Source organism: Gopherus flavomarginatus, chromosome 3 (assembly GCF_025201925.1).
Source record: "Gopherus flavomarginatus isolate rGopFla2 chromosome 3, rGopFla2.mat.asm, whole genome shotgun sequence".
NCBI lineage: Eukaryota > Metazoa > Chordata > Testudines > Testudinidae > Gopherus > Gopherus flavomarginatus.
The window spans coordinates 57,406,484-57,426,455 of NC_066619.1; the positions used below are offsets into that span (position 1 = coordinate 57,406,484).

The window sequence follows — 19,972 nt, forward strand, 5'->3', positions numbered from 1 at the left end:
TTAGTAAGAAATTAGTGAAAAATTAGAAAATAATAAAGATATTCATTGCAAAGCGATATGTACTCCTTTATACTTGCATTTGAAGGATTTCTTTTTTGTCCCTTTCATGAATGCTCAGTGTTATTTCTTCTCTTGGAAGATGAACACTAGTGCATAAGTTCATTGCCTTCAATTATGCTGCCTACTGGTGCTCTCAGTCCGGGTATGCGCTGTAACTACTAGTATCAAGGTTAGGGGTAGACAGCTTGCCTGTAGACTGTATAGTCCGCTATATTCGGCCTAAGCTGCCCTGTGCAGCAGCCTTCAGTTCCTGGAAGGGCCTCTGACCGTGGCCGTGACATACTGGCACACTCTGATCCAAGTTCTGAGCTATTCAGCTGCTGAAGTGACCCTCACAGACATTCCCTGCTCAATAACCCACAGTTACACTAGCAATAGGAAATCCAGCAAAGACACCAGTGTAAATTGATTGCTTGGCGTGTACAGTATTTCATTCCTCAGCATACGCATACTATAGAAAGGTGTAGATTTGAATCCGAATTTAGTCTGTGTGAAACATAATACAGCTTCCTATGCTGGACTGTCCAATATATGAATAGTTATAATATCATGCAACCTTTACCAATCACCCCGACATAAAATAATACATATTTTGATCAGGGTGCATTTTGGATAACCCAGGAAGTAATGGCTGCTCGGATTGGAGCTACCCCACTAAACACGGATAAATATAAATCTTATATGTCAACTACATGAAATAACCCTTTTCGTATTTACATAAACAAGCATATGCTTACGTTATCAGATGAAAAAAGCTTGAAAATTTGAGGGCAATCAGTTTTAGCTACACTGCTCTAAGGACAACCACTGTGAATAATATTTTTATGTTGATACATTTTCAGAAGATATTCTGGCATTGCTAAAAAGCTTTCTCCATGCTTAAACGCTAATGTTATCCATTTACTGTCAATCTGTTTGATAATTAATAGTTCACAGATCTAACTTCGTACAGGACCAACAGGTTTAGCATCACACGTACTAAATCAGTTAACCAATATAAGTCATCATGTAAGCTCGTGAAACTCTGTCCTGTTAATCAGATTTCCCTCACAGTCATCACTGCAAGTTTTGAGAGTTCTAATAAGGCAACGTGTCCAGTCTGTTACCAGAAGAAGCAGCTACTGCCCCCGAACCTGACATAGAGACACTAACGGAGCTCAGACTCATAAAGACACGTTTCTGGATGCACATGTGTGATATGAAGTTCAGTTTTCTCCATTTGACAAAGAATTCTGATCCTCTATATTCCCCCAGTTATACTTACTTTTTTTTCTTATAAGAAACATTTGACCCCCCGATCTAGATGTAAGGGCTGAATCTCCGGCTGCAAACAAAGATTCCACGGTTAAGCCCCCCTTAAAACATGGACAGCGGGTTCCTTCACGTCTCCAGAAATGCAGATCATCACCTTTATTTGAAACTGCAGCTTAGTTCCATGGTATAATTCTTGCATGGTTCGTTTTAAAATAAGTAGAAAGAGCTTCTATCCAGAAAAACGGAAGAAATAGAAAAAAAAAGTTTTTTTTCTTCCATATTGCTTCCTAAGCCCCAGAGTAGAAAGTGAAGTGTTGTACGTGAGGCTTTGCAAGTTTTTTGGGGGGTTTGGCCAAGGTCTAGTCCAGCCCTCTCTGCTTAGGAGGACGTGCTCTGAAATTCAACCAATTTCCCCAACGCTTTTGTTGCTGATGAACTGAAGCCCTATTGTTCATCCATTGCCATGGTCTTTTTCAGTTCCTACTATACGTTATGCGTTGCCAGAGATAATGAATTTGCACCAAACCCTCTCATAGTCCCCTTCTGACAGACGGAACAAATTAGAAATGTCTAGTCTAAAGAAGAGCAATGGCTACATTGTCCTATAGTAGGAGGGAAGCACTCATTTCTTTGGAAACTTACAAAAATTGCCCCAAGAAGTTGCGTTTTCTAGAGCGTTTTCATCCAGTTAACTTTTGAGGAACAGTTTCTTCTGCGTCTTGTTTCGGGAGGCATTGCCATTATGTGGGACTTTTCTCCAAGTCAAAACAAAATGAAACCAAAACCTCTTTCACTTGCAAACTTGTAGAGGGACCTCTCGTCAGCTCATTGATTTCTGGAAGGAGGGCTGGTTTTGTTTTTCAGTGCTCTGGACTCAAAACAAGGGGGACAGCATCGACAGTTTTAGTAAATGGATTTTAGGAGGGATTTATGGAGCTTAGTGGGAGCCATTGCAAAGAGAGAGCTAGAAGGGGGGTGTTTTAAAAAGTTGGGGGGGGGGGGTTTGAGCCTGTGGAGAACATAGAAAGAAAGAAGGTCTGGTATTATTGTGTGTGTACAGATATGGGCATGTACTAGTGAGACTGTGAGGACTCACCGTGTAGAAGCATGGGCGTTTGCGAGAATGAGAACGTGTGTCTGTGTTTAAAAGGTGTGTTTGTGAAGGAAGGCTGTTAGAACCTTTGTATAGGGTGTGTGTTCGTAGGAATGTCTGTGTGCAAGGCTGTGTGTTGATGGGGAAGAGTGTGTGTGTAAATATGTCTTTGGGTGGGCGTGTTTGTAGAATGTATCTGTGCATGGATACGTGTGTTTTCTCTATGGTGGTGAGTCGCTTTATTGAATGTGTGGGTGTCAAGAAGTGTGTGGGTGAAGTGTGTGTCTGTGGGCACGGCTGGGTATTTGTGACGAGGGGAGGTGGGCGGGGGAGGGGCAAAGTAACGAGAAAAAACCCCCCACAGATGAGTATCCCGTATGGAAATGTGGCTGCAGGGAGATGGGAAGGAGGCGGCAAAGATAGACGCAGACTGAAAGCACCGAGCACTCTGCCCCCAGATTTCCCGCCAACTGTAGCCAAAGGACAGACGGTCACTCGTGTCCTTCTCAGTGGCCGTCACTTCAATCGCACTGCCACATTCACACCCCAGCCATACCATGGGGATCGTAGGTGTTGCTTTCCACCATAAACTATGAGAGAAGACAAAGAGGTGTGTGTGTGTGAGAGAGAGAGAGAGAGAGAGAAGTCGCTAGCTTGCAGTTTACATATTTCATCTGGTTTACTATACGGCTGATCGTGTCAAAATCTACAGAAATGCCATGAAACATACCACTGGCACGAGAAAAGGAAAAGTTAGATATTAAGGAAACATGTCCATGATTTTCTAAAACTTGACTGCCAATAATTCTGAAGTCTAATCTCGAGAAATCCCCCTGCCCATAACGGTTCTTCAGGCCTATGTATATAAAGAGAGGAGCAATAAAAGATGAAGTCAGAGAGAAGAGGAAGCGCAGCTTCGGAAAGCCCCTCTCACATCTGCTGTCTTCTGTCTCCGTTTTAGTTAATAAGGCACCTTCAGACGTTCAGAATCCAGGGTATCCTTAGATTCAGTCTCTCCCTTCAAAAAAGAGATATGAATGGAAAACCCAGAGAAGTGCTTATGACCAAGATTTACTTGCAGATCAGTGCCACCCCTGAGTATAGCAATTAGGTTTACAAGGCATGCGGGTGAATCGCTACGAGCCTGGCGATTCTTCTGTTTCTGTCTCTTTTCAAACCGACATGGTCAGCAGCAGTTCCCTTACAGCCACTGTACAGAACACTGTATCAGTAACCAGGTACCACAGGAAGCACATTGAACACTTACGCTGACGATTTACCTGCACCCATTGAACTCACGTCTATCTTTTAATATTTGGGTTTGCTGTTTTTTTTTTTTGGGGGGGGGGGTTAGCGAAAGTCGACTTTGTAGATTCCCGCTTATTATCTTCTGGAAAGCAGCAGCAACTAGGTCCCATTTTTGTTGGTGGGATCATTTACAGCACGTTGCGTTTGTTTGCTTTGTTTTGCTGTTGTTTGGGGAGGGAGCGATGGAATAGTTCTAACGTTTATTTTACAGGGTAGAAGCGCTGATCAGTTTGGGTGGGTTGCAAACGGGGATGGAGACGAGCAATGCAACTGAGGAAGGCTCTTCACACGTGTCCAGCTGCCTTTTCACGGCTTCTGCAGCTCAAGATGCTGTTGCGGCTGCTGGCTGGCTCCTGCCTCCGCTGCCGCTGTAATATATCCTCTCTGCTGCTTTTGCCGTTTTCGAGCTGCAAGGCTGCATTCTCCCCCTCTCTCCCTCGTCTGTTTTCCCCATCCCAGCTTCACGTTCAAGGTTTAACAGCGAGGTCACGTCCATTGACGTCAGCTTGAGTCTTACTGTACGTCCGGCTGCATTTACATACATCAAGGAAATTAGGGCATTAAAAATATGCAAATCCTGCTGCTTGAAGAAGAGACTGTAGATTCCCGGAGCGATCGTCCCTGTTATTGAAGATTGTAATTAAAGGAACAGAAACAAACCAACCCGCACCCCCGCACTCCCCCAAAAAACAACAACAACCAAAAACCCCGAATGACAAATATCTGTTAGGCAGTGAGAAGAGGTTTCTGCTGCTCCGGTTCTGTGGCTGAGGACGGCCGGCCTGCAGCACTGCACGGAGAAGAGAACAGGTTAGAGGAGGCTGCTCCAGACGTCTCTCTATGCATAATCAGGGCTTCACCGCTGCGCCATTCTCCTCTCCTCCTCCTGCTGCTGCTGCTCCTGTTGGTTCCAGCGTGTATTATTTTTAATACTGATGCATATGTAAAGGTATATTTGCATTTTTTTAATTTACTGAAAGTTACAGGCTATCGCATTTTCTTTATATTTTCTTTCTTGACTTCAAAACAAAAATCTTTTTCTTTTATTTTTTGCAAGACTGCTCTGCTGTATGTGCTCTACAGTTTCCTCCCTGCTTCTGGTTGTATAACGTTACCAAATATGTACATTGTTAATACAATTCAAGCTGCACAACATTCTTGTTTGGTCTTAAAAGGAGAGGCACATATTACTGACGTGTACCTTGATCAGCTGTAATGGCAGCAGCTCGCGAGTGAAAGTTTGCTCTCCTAATTAACTTCATATTAGAAAAAAATACCATTTCAGGGGACAAGGCAATCTAGATAACTCGCGTAATAGGAACTGTTTCAAACGATTTCTAATATTTCGGTGCTGATTTACGACCTATATACGCACGTATTTCTCTGTTGATTTCAGGAATCTTTGATTTCAAAATATTCTCTTTAAATTGTGTAGATCTAGGTATAGTCAGCTTTCTTCAAGGAAGACATTTTCAACCATGTTGTACGTTCTGTCTTAACGGCTACATTAATAATGTACTACATTTTATTTTTAACTTGTGTGGCTTAAAACCGACATCTATGTGATTGAAAAAGCATTTTATATGTTATTTTAAAATATTGCCGATATCATTACATTTTATTTATCCTAAATTCCACAGGCCTTGAAGTATGTTAAAACAATGTTAGGTTATTTCAGTTTATTTTAATGGGGGAAAATATTTTTAAAACCACAAACAAATAGTTTAAACTGTTTAAAAATAAAATATCACCGTCTTTCTAGCAATAGTATGCTTTAAAAAGTAGAATTTCGTACCATAAAAAGAACAATGCCCGCATGTGTACACACATTTTTTAAATTAAATAAGTCTAAGCATATGCATAGATAATAAGTTATAGTATGAATGACTTACCTGCACGAACGAGTAGGGCAAAAGTTAGCCCTCCGCAATGATTGTAATGCATATATTTCGAAATACATATCAGAGTGTAATTTTCATTCTACATTATTCAGCACCTGTTTCACAACATGTATACTTTAATTCTTTAGCGATTCTTATGGTATTTAAAGGGCTGCCTCTTGCTCTAGTTTTACAAGCCCTACACTAAAGTGCTCATATGATATGTCACCCAATAAAAAGTGGTCAGATGGCCACACGTAAAACACTAAAAAAAAAACGGAAACAGGCACTACCATCCATTAGGTTAGTTCTTACCTTTCCATATATAGCACCAATACATTAGGAAAGTACATTTTCTACACATTTTTATGAATAACTGTAGGACTCCACAACTGATTGCAGAGTCGCTGATTTACATGTAACGTTGGGGACACCTAGCTGGCTAAAACAATTCAGTCTTCTAGGCTGATTTTAATGAAAACCTGTGAATCATAGCTCTCTGCCTCTATATGAAGAGAGAGAGAGATGCACACTTACGTGCACGTACATATGCGTGAGAATAACATGCATAACTTGTATAGGCACAGGTACATGTTTGTACATATAGACGTATATCTGTGTGTGAGTGCGTGTACATAGGTCTGCACTCTACATATATCCCTGTTATATAATGCACAGCTCTCTATGTCACGCATCCGTCTGCGGTATACACGTTATGTCTATATGGGTAGATAGATGCTGTAACCATATCTCTAGCATCTCCTTCTCTGTGCCTGGTCTCCCTTAGTGGTGCAGGGCAGTGCCCGATGCGCCTGGATGACTAGCTGCCGCTGCGTGTGCTACTGCTTACCCCGGGGCCGGTGGGTCGCTGTGTGCCGCCGCTGGAGGGTGGGGAGAGCCGCTACCGCGCTGCCTCCGGTGCCGGTGCTCTGTCCCAGCCAGGCTGCCTAGAGAGCAGTGCCTGAGCACCCCCCCCCCCCACCATCACCCGACACCCCCCTCCACACACACCCCCGCCCCTAACCCTGTATTACCATATGGAGGCCGAGTCCCTGCGAATCACAGCAGCAGCGGGCGGTATTTGAATAAGCCCCGCAAACAGCACAAACCCCAACTCCTCCGCACGCAGCTCTATCTGCAAGGGCCACTTTCCCGGCCCTCCTGCACCTTGCAGCCCCTCCCCCCTCCAAGGCATGTGCCACAGGGAGAGCAAAGGACAGCTGTCTTGCTTCAGTCACTTACCACTTTAACACTAACTTGGCGAATAGAATATGAACAATAAATATCGCTCTCCCCCCACATTACGTTACACATTAGTTACCTAATACTGAGTATTTGCAAGCTAAACATACAGGGATATAGATTTAGCGCCACATCCATACATTTCCCGTGTATTTTTTAAAATGTCACAGAAGGATCATTATTCATTGCACATATTTTACTCAGAAAATACCTAGAATCTGGATAAACATTGGATCTAAGAGATGGAGCAAGGTATTTGTAGAAAGAAATTTTAATTCTTGTTACAGCTTCTTTTCTTTCTTGCTTGCTTGCTCTTTCAATGTAAAAGATACATTATTTCAGCCGATCATACTGTAAATAATAAGACGAGTACAGGCACACTTTACAGGTGGGCACTCATTCTTTGGAATTCTTTAAAGCTTATTTTATCAGAGAGAAAAAATATAGTTCTGGAGGACTGACGTTTTCACATCACCCAAACCCTTTACTGTAAGCATTAAAAAAAATTAACATCAATGCCCTACATTTTAAAAGCACCTGCACTTTTTCAATAAGACGCAATTCTATTTATTTATTTATGGCCCCCACAACATTACTAAATTAGGACGGTGGTTTCCCTGTACAAAAGCTTCCCTTAACTACGGTGAATACACCTCACTAGGGCTAAATCCTCTCCTTTGGAAACAAAAAATCAAAACTGCCCATCCTTTTGCTGATTAATAATCTCTTACATGACATCTCAAGGCAGAAAACAAGAGCAGCGGTAGGAGAAGAGAGGACAAGAATTTTAATACGGGGGAATTTAATTCATATTTCAAATAATTGCTAAATTGTTAGATTTTTCGGAACTGGGGGCGGGGAGAGGGGTGACGTGCGGCAAACTCTTTGTTGGATAGATTTTAGTGAGTCGATAATATTGTGAGGCTTCAAAACGCTAACTTCAGCATCAATCATGGATAAGTAGCCAATGCAGCTGTGTTTCCCACGCAGTGTTCGTAGCTTTAGCACTTACGGAATAAGCATTAGCCACCTTTTCCTGATGGCTTTTTGTGTTGTTTTATTTTCTTCATCAGTTTACATCTTGGCATAAATATCAATAAAGTTAAGATTTGAACTGATCCATTATTTCACTGGTTTCTATAAGAATCTGCCCAAAATGCTGATTAAACCTTTTTATAAAATCCACCGGGCTCGCTGAAGTCCGCTGCTGATCTTCTAGTACTGTACAGAGATCAAGTGAAAAGGTGGCAGGGTTAGGGGTGGGTGGGACAGAGGTTGGATTCATGTCCCTCACCCCATTCATTTATCTATTCCCTTCCCAATAACGGACACAACTTTGTGGCCTTGTCCAACAAAGCCCCAGTATGATGGGCAGGTAAGAAAGGTGAGATAATACTGTCACTAAAGAGAATATTTACAGCCCTAATAGGTCCCTGGGGGAAAGGGATCAGGCGGGGCAGTCTGTGCCTTTGGACGGCTCCGGCCAGCAGGGAGATAGCGACACCTACTGGTCGCCCACGCAAACCTACATGGTTGCGGGGGGCTGCGTGGGGCTGAGTTTAGATAAAAGGCTTAAGCAGAGCCAACATCAGGCTCGCTTTTCCTATCGAATAATGAAAGGGAATCATTAAACCAAGCTCATATGTGTAACCCTTCAAACTCAGAATTTAACAGAGCCAAAGGGTCTCGTCAAAAGATATTAACCGAAATTAAAATAAAAAATAACAAGCACTGGAGAGTCAAAGGCGATTGTGATATTCAGCTCACGAAACGCTGCTTCTAAAAGAAATCGACCTACTCTCCCTGTTATATAGGCATAAGAGCTCCAACCTACTTTAAGTCTGAAGTTAAAACGCTCTCCCTTTCAGTGATGATCAGGATTATAGTATTCAGATATTACTGACCTGATGAGAATCATTTCAAACCCTTAACTGCGAAGTAGGTCCTTCCCGGAAAGTTGGGAAACAGTGGGTACCAGGACCGAAGAAGGGCAGCACTGGCAAGTCCTTCATATCGCCCCCACCTCACCCTTTCATTCACCCACGACTGTGTCCAGGTTGAGCCTTTGTCCTGCTATGGTGGTTGTTTTTAATATGGGGGAGGAGGGGAGGGAAAGGAATATTCTAAAAATCATTTCAGCAGGGACATTTCCCCAAGGTTTCAGCTTTCCAGTGTTAGGACTAAAAGATAAGCATGTAACAGTAAATATAATTTACTGTAAAAGGCAGCAGTATTTCACAGACCATTTGAGGAGGCATGGATGACCTTGACAATAGTCTAGTTTTAGTATTTAAGCTTAAAAAAGAGAATTTGTTTTATTTAATTTGTATTGGTACTGCATGGAAATAACACATCCTAGCTACTCCCAATGTACATTGAGTAACCTAAGTGTTTCTTGCGGCCTCTTTTTTTGTTTGTTTGGGGGGGTTGTTTGTTTGTTTTTGTTATCATTCTAAAATTAAGGGTCGGGTTAATTTTACCAAAAAGGTATGTTTACGAATGTAAACACTGGTAGAGATGTGATAATCTTGTTAGCCTGCTAGCAGGAAGGCACACACGAAGATGTAGATTATACATTTGATTGGATTAACTGCTTTTAAATGTTTTTGTTATTTTTGGTAGTCTACTAACTGGGCCTTTACACAGTCAAGTTTGGATCGGTAATTGACTTCCAAGACTTCCTTTTAGCATTTATTTTTAAAATAGGCTCATCTTTAAGATACAGTAGAAGTGGGAAAACAAGCTTACCATCATTCAAGGACATTTCTATACCTGCAACAGTTTCTTTCTTTTTACTTACTTATTTTGTATTTTAAATAAAACGTTCACCTCTTTAACTATTACGAAAGAGTGTGCCTCAGACCCATTAAATATGTATTTTAAAAGGTAATATGGCTGACATATGCTGTCGTAAAAGTGTCTGTGCCACAACTACCTTTCAGAGGTTTTAACTTCCTTTCAATCTGTGCATCCAGATGTAGGTCCCCAAAGCATGTATGCTTTAAATGTGCATTAAGGATAATAAACAAAACTTGGCTACCTCTCAACTACATTATATCTGAGTCTGTATGAGCCCTATACCCACAACATAATAATATTGACGTTTTCTTTTTAGGAGGTATAATACAATAAAAAGGAAAGATACTGACAAAGATATTGTATCTGGTCAAGGATCTCACCCATACCCACAAAGCTAAAACAAAACGAAAATCAGATATGTCTTTAAGTATTGAAGAGGAATCTAAATACTGGGTGATCGCACCTTCTGCAATATGGATAATAACACACCGCTTTCCCACTAATACGACAGTTTATTTGCCTGGGTATTTTTTGTGGATATTATTGTTCTTTTGTTTTAATAACACCAGACAATGTTGATTTTGTATCTGGCACTAAGGAATTTAATACCTATTATTTTGCATTGAAAATAATGAGGTTCCCCCAACCTATCCACTAAAAATTAGCTATCCATGGGGATTACTGTAACAATATTCCTAAAAACAGTACGGATATGAATTTAAAGGTTGATCTTGTTGCAGAGCAATCGGCTTGTTCTAACATATTTCCACATTTCAGAAAAAATTATTAGTTCTAGATTTTAGTACCTTTATTAAAATACTTTTTGTTGTGGGGTATGTGCTCGTGTTAACAAATAGTTTCAGGCATCTCTTAATACATTATCGTGTCTGATAATATAGTCACTATTTAACGAAACACCACGGGATAGTAAAAGGCAAAAGATTTATATGAACTGAAGAGAAACCAGAGTACATAGAAATACTATAAACACAGGAAATCAGTATTGTCCTTTGTTCCAATATATTAACTACAAAACTCGTTTTCTGTGTTAGGTTTTCCCCCTCTCTCTTCTTTTAAAGCTTTTGGGTAGGAATGAATGAATAAAGAAATAGGGCTAGTGATCAGCAGAGCAGTCGACATGCATTAATCAAGACATGAAAATGTAAACCTCTAACAATTCCCATCGATAAATTGGCGTGCTAGCTGGGCAGGCTAATTGTGGCAGCAGGCATATTGCATAAAATCCTGGGAGTGGCTGGCCAAGGGATGTAGATTGCAGATGATCAAAATAATGATGTTGCGGGGAGAGGGAAGGGTCATTGCACCTTAACCCACCTTTTCAGGGGGAAAAGCCCCAGCACAGAAGTGAGGGCTTTTAAAAAAAAATTGGACATCCCACTTTATGTGAAAGTTCTTTCTGAAGCCATATCTGCGTTTCCACTTTGCCTAAGCAAGGTATACGTTTCTTTCTTTGAACCGACTTTGTACCTGTCTCTCAAAAGTATCCCCATGGAGACTGTAGAACTTGGCTTTCTGATTCCTCCAGCTAACAGAAAGGTAGCCAATGCTATGGGCAGGACAAATGTCAACTTTATCCCCACCAGAGTGTACAGGCATCCCGGGTACACACCCTTACAAAAGTCAGCCCTTACTTCTTTATTAAATAAACCATAGCTAGATGGCTGGCAACTTTAAAATGCGTACGCACGCAGTCTCACACTAATGTGCGACGTGTGGCTATGATCCTGGGCGTTCCAGCTTTCCCTGAACCCGTGTGCATATAAATTCTTCTTCCCTACACGTGCTGCCCCTCATTGAATACAGCCCTCAGTGAGTGTGTGTGTGTGTGTGTGTGTGCGCGCGCGCGCGTGTAAATACGCCTATAGGCAGGTCGTCATCAGGTGATCAGGCTTGTAATCCAATAGTATTTTTTCGTGTAAATAAGATTTGTCATTAACAGTAAGAAATTAAAAGAAAAGAAAGGGAGATTCGAGGCCGGTTGGTGAAATGACCTCTAGCTTTCCCCTGCTGCTGCTGCGCCCGGCGCAACCCACTGAGCCCAGCACTAAACTTTCTCTCCGTGTTTACAGGAAATCAGCGTTTCCTACGAAGTAGGCGAAGGGACCGAGTGCACTCAGGCTATCTGGGAGGAGTATTGGCAGGGAGGGAGGGGGTACTGCTGCCGATATTCTCATTCCACCTCCTCCGTTGTCCACCCCGCCCCAGCTCAGGGAAAGCGCCCGACCACCCTCACCCACCAAGTGGGTAAGCATCGCCTCGCCGTCTCCAAAGCGCACGGGGATTGGGACACACCTTGCCCCCAGGGCCTGGGCACTAAGGGGAAAGGCCATCAGACTCCAACCAGGTGATGAGCAGTGCCCAGTGGCGGCGGCGGCTGGTGCCCCTGTACTTACCCCAGCGATGCCAGTGTGAATGGTAGCCGGGACGCTTGCATTCCCACTTTCCCAAGGCTGCCTGCTTGCGAGAGGTTCAGCTCCTGTCTCCTCTCGTCAGCCTCTCCTCATGACACACGCACGCCCTCGCTCACATAGAGCATTGACTTTCCGAGCCAAGCCCTGCTCATTCAGCCTTCGCCAAGAGCGAGGGAGAGGGGAGGAGGGGTGACCAGGATGCTGCCCTCACCGGGCTGCAACGTGACGCGCCCCCTTCGCCAGACATCAACCACCCACCCCTGGACGGAAAAAAAAAGCCTAGGAGGGAGCCTGATGTGCACGTCAGCTCCGAGCTGACCAAGGGCCGGGGAAGTACAAAAGCCTGTCTGCTAGGCCCCCTTCCTGGTTGTTCCACTGATTAAGCATGCAGGCGTCCGAAAGGGTGGGAAAATCCAGGGGAGTGGGGCCGCGAGCCACTTTCATCTCCAACTCGGCTTAATGAGGGCGATCCTGCAACCCCTGCCTCCCGCCACATCCCGAGCAGCACCAGCAGCCGGCTCTTATCCTGCCTCCTTCTCTCACGTCGGCGCAGCAGCCCCTGCATTTCGGGGCTGCTCTCCCTAACGAGGGGAGGGCAGTTCCTCCAGCCCCATGCAAATAGCCCTCTACACAGCTTTAGATTGTGCCCAATACGTTCGGTGACTTTTTCCTCTTGAATTTATTTTAAAGGATTGTGGTTTTGGGGGCTGGGGGAAGGTAACCTCGACACAGAATCTGTTCATTCCCTCCCGGGATTTGGCCCCACACAAATGAATTCAGCAGACAAACTGCTGCGTGGTGTGATAATGCAGAGGTGTCACTCAAGGTCCAGGTGGGTTAGGGATTCAGCAAATGAGCACCTCGGTTGTTTCAAAATGCGCTCCTTTCCCAGTCGTTCAAAATGTTTCTTGAGAAGGGAGACAAAACACAAAATTAAAAGGTATTGAAAAATGGAAACTGACAGGAGCGGGGTGGGGTGGGGAGATGCTTTAAACAACAGATTAAGACAGATAACATCTGGGAAATCTTTGCCAAAGGGTTTTTAGTGCAAACTGGGCATAGAAAGACGCTCAAATAATTTTGTGGATTTGATTAAAACACTGTCTGTTTATCAATCCAGTCCCACCGTCAGTGCTCTGTTAAACAAATCAAAGCAGGCCTCCACTGTTAATTCTATAGGAGGCTTTATGAATTATAGCTCCATTGCTCGCTTTCTCACCTACACACACAGACACACACACCTATCTTTTTTGGGGGAGGGAAGGGAGAGAAAAGTAGTGGAAACTTTCTGTATTGAAAGACATACTAATTGTCTTCTTGATTTCCTTGTTGAACTGAAGGTGAACTGCAATATTTTTACAAACGATTCATCTACACAGAAACCTGTTTACCTTTATATTCAGCCTAGATGTTACAGCACAGAATACCTAAACAACCCGCTTTGAAAACAACCCCCATACATTTCTAATTGTTACGTTTACCACAGTTTGTTAACAATTTACACAACAGAGATTCCATCAGACAAAATCTCCTTTCCTCTGCAATGCAAAATATGGCACAATATGATTTGGCAAATAACTGATGGGTCTGCATAGTACAACTGCAAGATTGTGGTTCGTGATGAGTTATGTAAGTGATATGTGTCTGTACAGAGTGGGGGATTGCAAACATTAAATTACAAAGACTTTGACGCTATGTTTTAAGATTAATTTACCTGTCATCTTCTATTTCAAAATAACCGAGTTAAATTAAAGAGCGATTGTATCAATGATCTTGAGGTAAAATGGATAAACAGGAAGTTAGTTTTATTTTAAAAGTAGACTGGGTATATCAAAATAAAAGTGACGTTTGCTTGGTGTAGAAGGAAAACAAAATTAAATGATTGTGAAATAAATAATTTAACTCTCTCTATAATATTATAAACCTAGACAAATCTTTATTTTCCCCAAGATTTTGGCATTATGTGAAGTGCATAATGTAATGAGTATAAATATCTGCATATCACTATGTATAAAGTTAATTTTATTCTGATATAATGTAAATATTAAAATATCTGAACTACATTTTTTCATTAAAATGATTATCAATGTAACTTATTGTCTTGCAACTCAAATCCTAAAATTTGCTTTAAGTTTTAAAGGTGAACTCGCCTAACACGCCCACTCCGAAAAAATACGCACATAAATGTTAATATATTACAAACTACTGGATAACAAATGTCTGCATATTGTTTTATAACATGCCTTAATCTGAAACATGTAACATTTCGACAGATTATCATTCAAATTCCGGTAATAAGCAGAGTAATTTTTCCTTACATTGTGCATAAAAAATTCCCAGTGACTTTACTAAGGACCATCAGTTGCCTGGTGTATATTTATTGCTGAGGTAGTTCACATTCAGGTTTATTCTTCTCCAAAGCATTACCTATATATACAGCAACGACAACATACTTTTCAATATATGCCTATATTGTTTCCAGCATACAAAAACAGCTTATCTGTTTCTGGGCATGTCAACTGCAGCGACGAGAGAAACGAGTTGCTGTCGATCTTTAAGAATTCAAGAGACAAAAAAGTGGAGAAAAATAATCAGATTGGTCCTACTGTCATTGAAGTCATTAGGAGATTTTCCATTTAAAATAATTATATGGCACCAGGATTGGGACCACTTGTTTTGATTCTGGCTGAAATAGTTTGTCTTCTGGTTGAAAAATGGTAGTTCTACAGCCAGTTTATTATTACAGTTGGAGACTTGATTCTAAAAAGCAAATGTAAGTGAATGTAAATGACTTCCTAGTGTTTACAAACGAGATTTAAGACGAAAAAAGTGCTTAATTTTACATGCTTTTTTAAACTCACTATTGTTTTTTTCTGTTCATTAATAGTATTAATGGTATTATTCGCTGTTTTACTAAGTATAATGAATCTTAGTGAAATGAGATTTACCGAGTTTTCTTTGAAGCTCTTTTGATAGAGATAGAGACAGGCCAACCAGTTTTAACGTTCTGCTTAATTTCTGAAATGATTTAAAATTGTGTTCTCGCTTATCTATTATTACTTTGGCTATTGAAAGCTTTACTTTGCTCTTAGTACGTTTTCATTTGTACTTACAGTTGGCGATGCTCTCTATGGACAATACAGTCTCGATGTGTAGTCAACAAAAATACCACAGCAAAAATCGCATTCCTTAGTAAGTACTGGTCATATCATGTCATCGATTTTTAAGCAGAACTCTCCTGTGAAGTCATCGGAGACTTCAGGTTTAAAAAGATGACACTATATTGCTCCGGTCTGCATAAGATTAAATCGATTAACCAAAAATAAGTTAGAAATGTAAAATATATTGTTTTCACCTATGGTAGTTAAACACAATTAAAAATAAAGCTCCGTCCTACAATTTCTACTGACGCAAAACTCTATTAACTTCAATTGACGTTTTTTCCCGAGTAAGGAATGCAAGATCGAGTCCCTTGTTTGTACAATAGCTATAATCAGGACACGTATGGAGTATTTATCATGACATGACTTGGTATTAACATTTTATATATTGGAGATAAATATATAAAATGTTAATGCCACGTCATGTCATGATAAAAATATATGTTAAGTAATTAATAAAATGCTCATTTCTCAAAATTCCTTGGTTGTAGGTGTTTGACTTTTTAAGATTTGCACGAGGGTCCAGTCCTGCGCCAACTGAAGTCAAAGGCAAAATTCCTATTGAAATCAATGGTCGCAAGAAGCGCCTTTACACTGTATTTGGTTTATCCCAAAAAAGTTTTGAGTCCATTTCTGCCTGAGGTGTACCTGCTTATCACGGTGTGCTTTTTAACATTCAGAATGGAAAATGAGAAAGGGCCTTATGACATCTTAAGTTTTTCTATGTAAATAAATAAAGGCGACCTGATAAACCAAATACCGAGTTTGAACAAATTAAAAAGTGAACATTACACTGCAAAATAGAAAAGTATCATACTGATCATTCTAATTCGAAATGTTAGAAGAAATCAAACCAGTTTCTGAGTTTTATAATTAATATCTTTTTTTAATCTCGTTGTGATTGCTAGATGCACGTGAATAGTTAAATGGAATAGACTTCCTTTGGAATTTTTTTGGTGATGGCACTTTCCAGATATATTCTGTGAAGAAGAGTTTTCCCCCATGGGAAAGAAATGACAAGCGTTATTTCCCAAAGACCTTTCCGTGGGTTTTGTGCAAAATGCACATCCACAAAGGTATCTGATATTGAATAAATGATTGATCTCTAATGTGCTTAGTGCCTTAAGATCCATTGAACTTAACACTGAGGGCGGCTAGAGTCTAGCAGGAAGTGCTCAGCAACCTGGGGGATCTACACCACAACCCACGTTTATATATATATTTGCTGGTCATATATATATATATGCTGAGCGTCTAGCATTTTATTTAAACGTGCAAAGCTGGAATGAGCAAGCACTCTGGGCACGTGTCTTGCAAGAACTGCCAGGGGAGCCCATTCTTTCGTGCACCTGGATCTTCTCTTGAGATGAGCTGCATCAGAAGTGAAGAAATAGGGGCTGTCCTCCGTCTAGTCCAAGAAAGGGCCCTTTCTCTAGTACAGACGTTCCCAAGCAACTCTGCACTTAATCGTTTTCCAACAAAAGATACCTGCTGGAAATCAGGTACATTCCCATAATAGAGGGATAGAGTAGAAGGGGGGCGAGGGAGAATTCTCTTGAATTCCGTCTGGTTAAGAGCCTCTCTAGGTCAAATCCATGACATAATACTATTCACAACAGACACCTGTGCAACAAAGCAATAATGTACCTGGATCAGATTTTAATTTGCTAGTACTGCGGGAGAGATCTTCAGAAAAAGAATGAACCATTTAAACAAGTTGCGTGCGTGCATGCCGTGTGCAGTATATATTTGTATAAGTTATATACGGATACATACATATACCGTATATAGCATATAGACATTTAAAAACTCTCTCTGTGTATGTATTTATGGCTAGATGCCGATGTGGCAGATTTAGGTTTCACTTAGAAAACTTCACCACAAAGTGCCATTGAAGAATCAAGGATCACAGTCAGAAAACAAAAATGTGCATTTTTTACTCTGGGCTATGCTGCTTTTTGATTTTCACATCTGAGTGCCTCTTCCCCTTTATAAAGGTCCCTGGGACCCGGAGATCAGTGTTTGCCCCCTCTAAGTCACTCTCCTTCTTTGAGACAGAGCTAAACATTCATCCGTTAAAACAGGGACCCTAACCCTATGACAACTTCCCACTTAATCTCCAGTAAATGCTTCCCACCAGATAAACCAGGGACAAAAGGAAACAGATCCAAGTAATCAACACTTTTATTCAAAAACTAAAATGCAGGGAAAGCCAGATTTATCCCTGTCTGTTAGGAGAGGAATACAAAGCTAAAGAAAAACAATGCATGTGCCTAGCATTTTGTTAAACAATTTTCGTAACACGGAAAATAAATATGGTAAATTAAATACATTTGTTAAATACAAACGACATAGGTCCCTTTAAAAAAAGTCTATTTTTTTTAAAATATCAAGCAGTAAGAAGTGGAACATTTCAAGGTCATGTCATACTCAATCCAAGAGGATTACTGTATATTCTCCAAGAAAAATGTAATGGCCCAAATTTATACTTCATATGTAATCTGTGAATTTACTCCACTTTATTATTGCTGAAATTTATTTCTTTCGGAAATATTTATTGTCCCTAGAGAGGTAATCTAACTCAATAATAAGTGTTAAATAAACTTGTCTGTATCAAGCAAGCTAGATCACTGGAATTTTTATTCCAATCTATGACTCAGTTTACCTCCCGACCTCCCTCCCATACGTCTCCCCGGAGACCAGCAGTTGGTCTTGTTTCAAATAAACGTGGAAAATGCTTTTGGACATTCTCCTTAACTGCTTTTGGAAACATAGGTATCAAACGAAATACAGATATTTAAAGACCTTTCGGGGATTCAGAAACAGGCACGAGACAGAAAATACAAATAAAATACAAGTATACACCTATTGCTCCAATAAGTGTTAGCACACATTTTTGTCTGGCCCCTTTGAATTATTTTACAGTAGGATTTAGAAATCTGTTCGTTTTAGTGACGTAAATCCCCGGCCGTTTGTTGCATTGATTTCACCCATCGAATGGAAAGCCAACATTAAAACCTTTCATCATTTCATTCTCTAATAAATATTCCCCCTTTACGTTGATTTATGTTTTCTTTTGCACCTAGACGGGCAAATTCCTAACACCTTTTCTTAACTGAGGCTAGGAGCACCATTGCATTTGTGTGCTGGCCAGCAGCCTCAAAGAGCCAGAGGAGGGGAGTGAAAACGCCAGTGATTCTGCACAGGGAGAAGAGATTTCACAGCAACTTAGCAAGCAAACAAGACAAAAGTTAAAGAGTGATGGCACTATACCTTGCCCCCGGTCACTCAGACGTGCGCTTCCCATTTTGTACATGATGAAGAGTTTTGGTAGGTGCTTTTAATATTTGGTTAGATTTGCCTATATAAGCTCTGCTCCTGTACTGTACAGAGAAACGCCCGTTGATGGACGACAGTGTTAATTAACGCAGTGCTAATTTGAGTAAGAGGAAATGGAGGTGGAACTAGGTGAAGCAAAGACTGCGATGGGCCAGTGACCTCTAGTGGCGAATCAAGGACATTCAGTTCGGATGAACTATCGCAGGAGCATAGACAACATATTTCCTCACGGCATCTTCCCCTTCCCCTCCAACAGTTTACTTGGGGTAGAAGAGTCTGTGAGATTCTTCAGTTGGGAAAAATAAACTGTGCAAAACACCAGCGTGGAAGATGTGATTTAGCGCAAATGGCTTAATCTAGCTGCACTGTCAGTTTAAAAAAAATAACAACAGTCAACATTTCTGACTGACTGACTTTTTTGGGGGTAGAGGGAGCAGGGAGGATTTGGAACATTTGGAGGAAATGCTCAAGACATTTGTGGTCACTGTTAACATAACCCAGGGTCATGCTGCAGCATCAGAAGCTACCTCCTCAAATATCACCGTAGTGGAAACAAACAAACAAAAATGTCAGTCAGCAAATAGAGATTAGCTGTCAGGACTTTATTGCAAAGAGCATACTTGAATAAACAAGTAAAATGCAGGAAAAATATTACTTGTGTAAATAACAAAAGTGACTATCTAATATACCCCCATTCCCTCTTCCCTTCCTCCCCCAAATTGAAACTATTCGGGTTATTAAAAAGCTAGAAAAATATTTGAAGTGGGAATTATTTTAACCACCAGATAGTTACAAAGCATTACAAGTGGCTTCGAGGTACCTTTAATTCGAAAAAAGTTGATGGATGCAATCATTTTGTACCATATTTTAGACTTGAGCATACAGTGCAGTGTGTCTGCAACATGAAACACCTCGTGTGTTAAATATAACCACGTATTTAATTCTTTACTTTCGTTGAGCCCAGTAACAACCAGAATGAAACTTTGAAAATGGGAGAGAATCAGTTAAAATCATTCTAAAAAGGCAATTAGAACAAACTCATGGTTGAGGCTTTTTGAAGATGTCAATGCAGCATTCTTGTTTAGTTTAGTTTAGTTTAGTTTAGTTTAGTTACATTTCATAGCAAATAATGTATCAGGAAATGACAGCTGGAAAAAAAGACAACTCACAATTAGTATGTTAAGGTAAACTTTACAACTACCTTTACTGTAATTAGCCCTTTTGGGGTATGACCCTTGTGCCTTTATCCCACACCTTGCAATCTAGATCTTTGCACTTTTCTTTCCGCTGTAGACAATAGTTTTAAGATTCATAAGAAAGAAAGAAAGAAAGAAAACATAAAGTACCACGTAGTGCAGTGGAAAATTAAACCCTGTGTAAAGTTAATTGTAAAAGTAAGCACAG

General features: G+C 40.8%; 1 long non-coding RNA gene across 6 annotated transcripts in view; it reads right to left on the minus strand.

Moving 5' to 3' along the window:
* LOC127047037 (uncharacterized) overlaps positions 1-19,269 on the minus strand; it is a 164,094-nt gene extending 144,825 nt beyond the window's left edge. For 2 of the 6 annotated variants that reach the window (XR_007773278.1, XR_007773273.1), the window contains exon 1: positions 18,503-19,269. This is a non-coding gene — a long non-coding RNA (uncharacterized LOC127047037). Of the gene's footprint in view, positions 1-1,324; positions 3,698-6,445; positions 6,571-6,629; positions 7,179-12,050; positions 12,206-18,502 lie in introns of those variants that run through there. The other 4 variants (XR_007773275.1, XR_007773277.1, XR_007773274.1 and 1 more) reach the window with 4 other exon arrangements.
* Between the last annotated feature and the right edge of the window lie 703 nt (positions 19,270-19,972).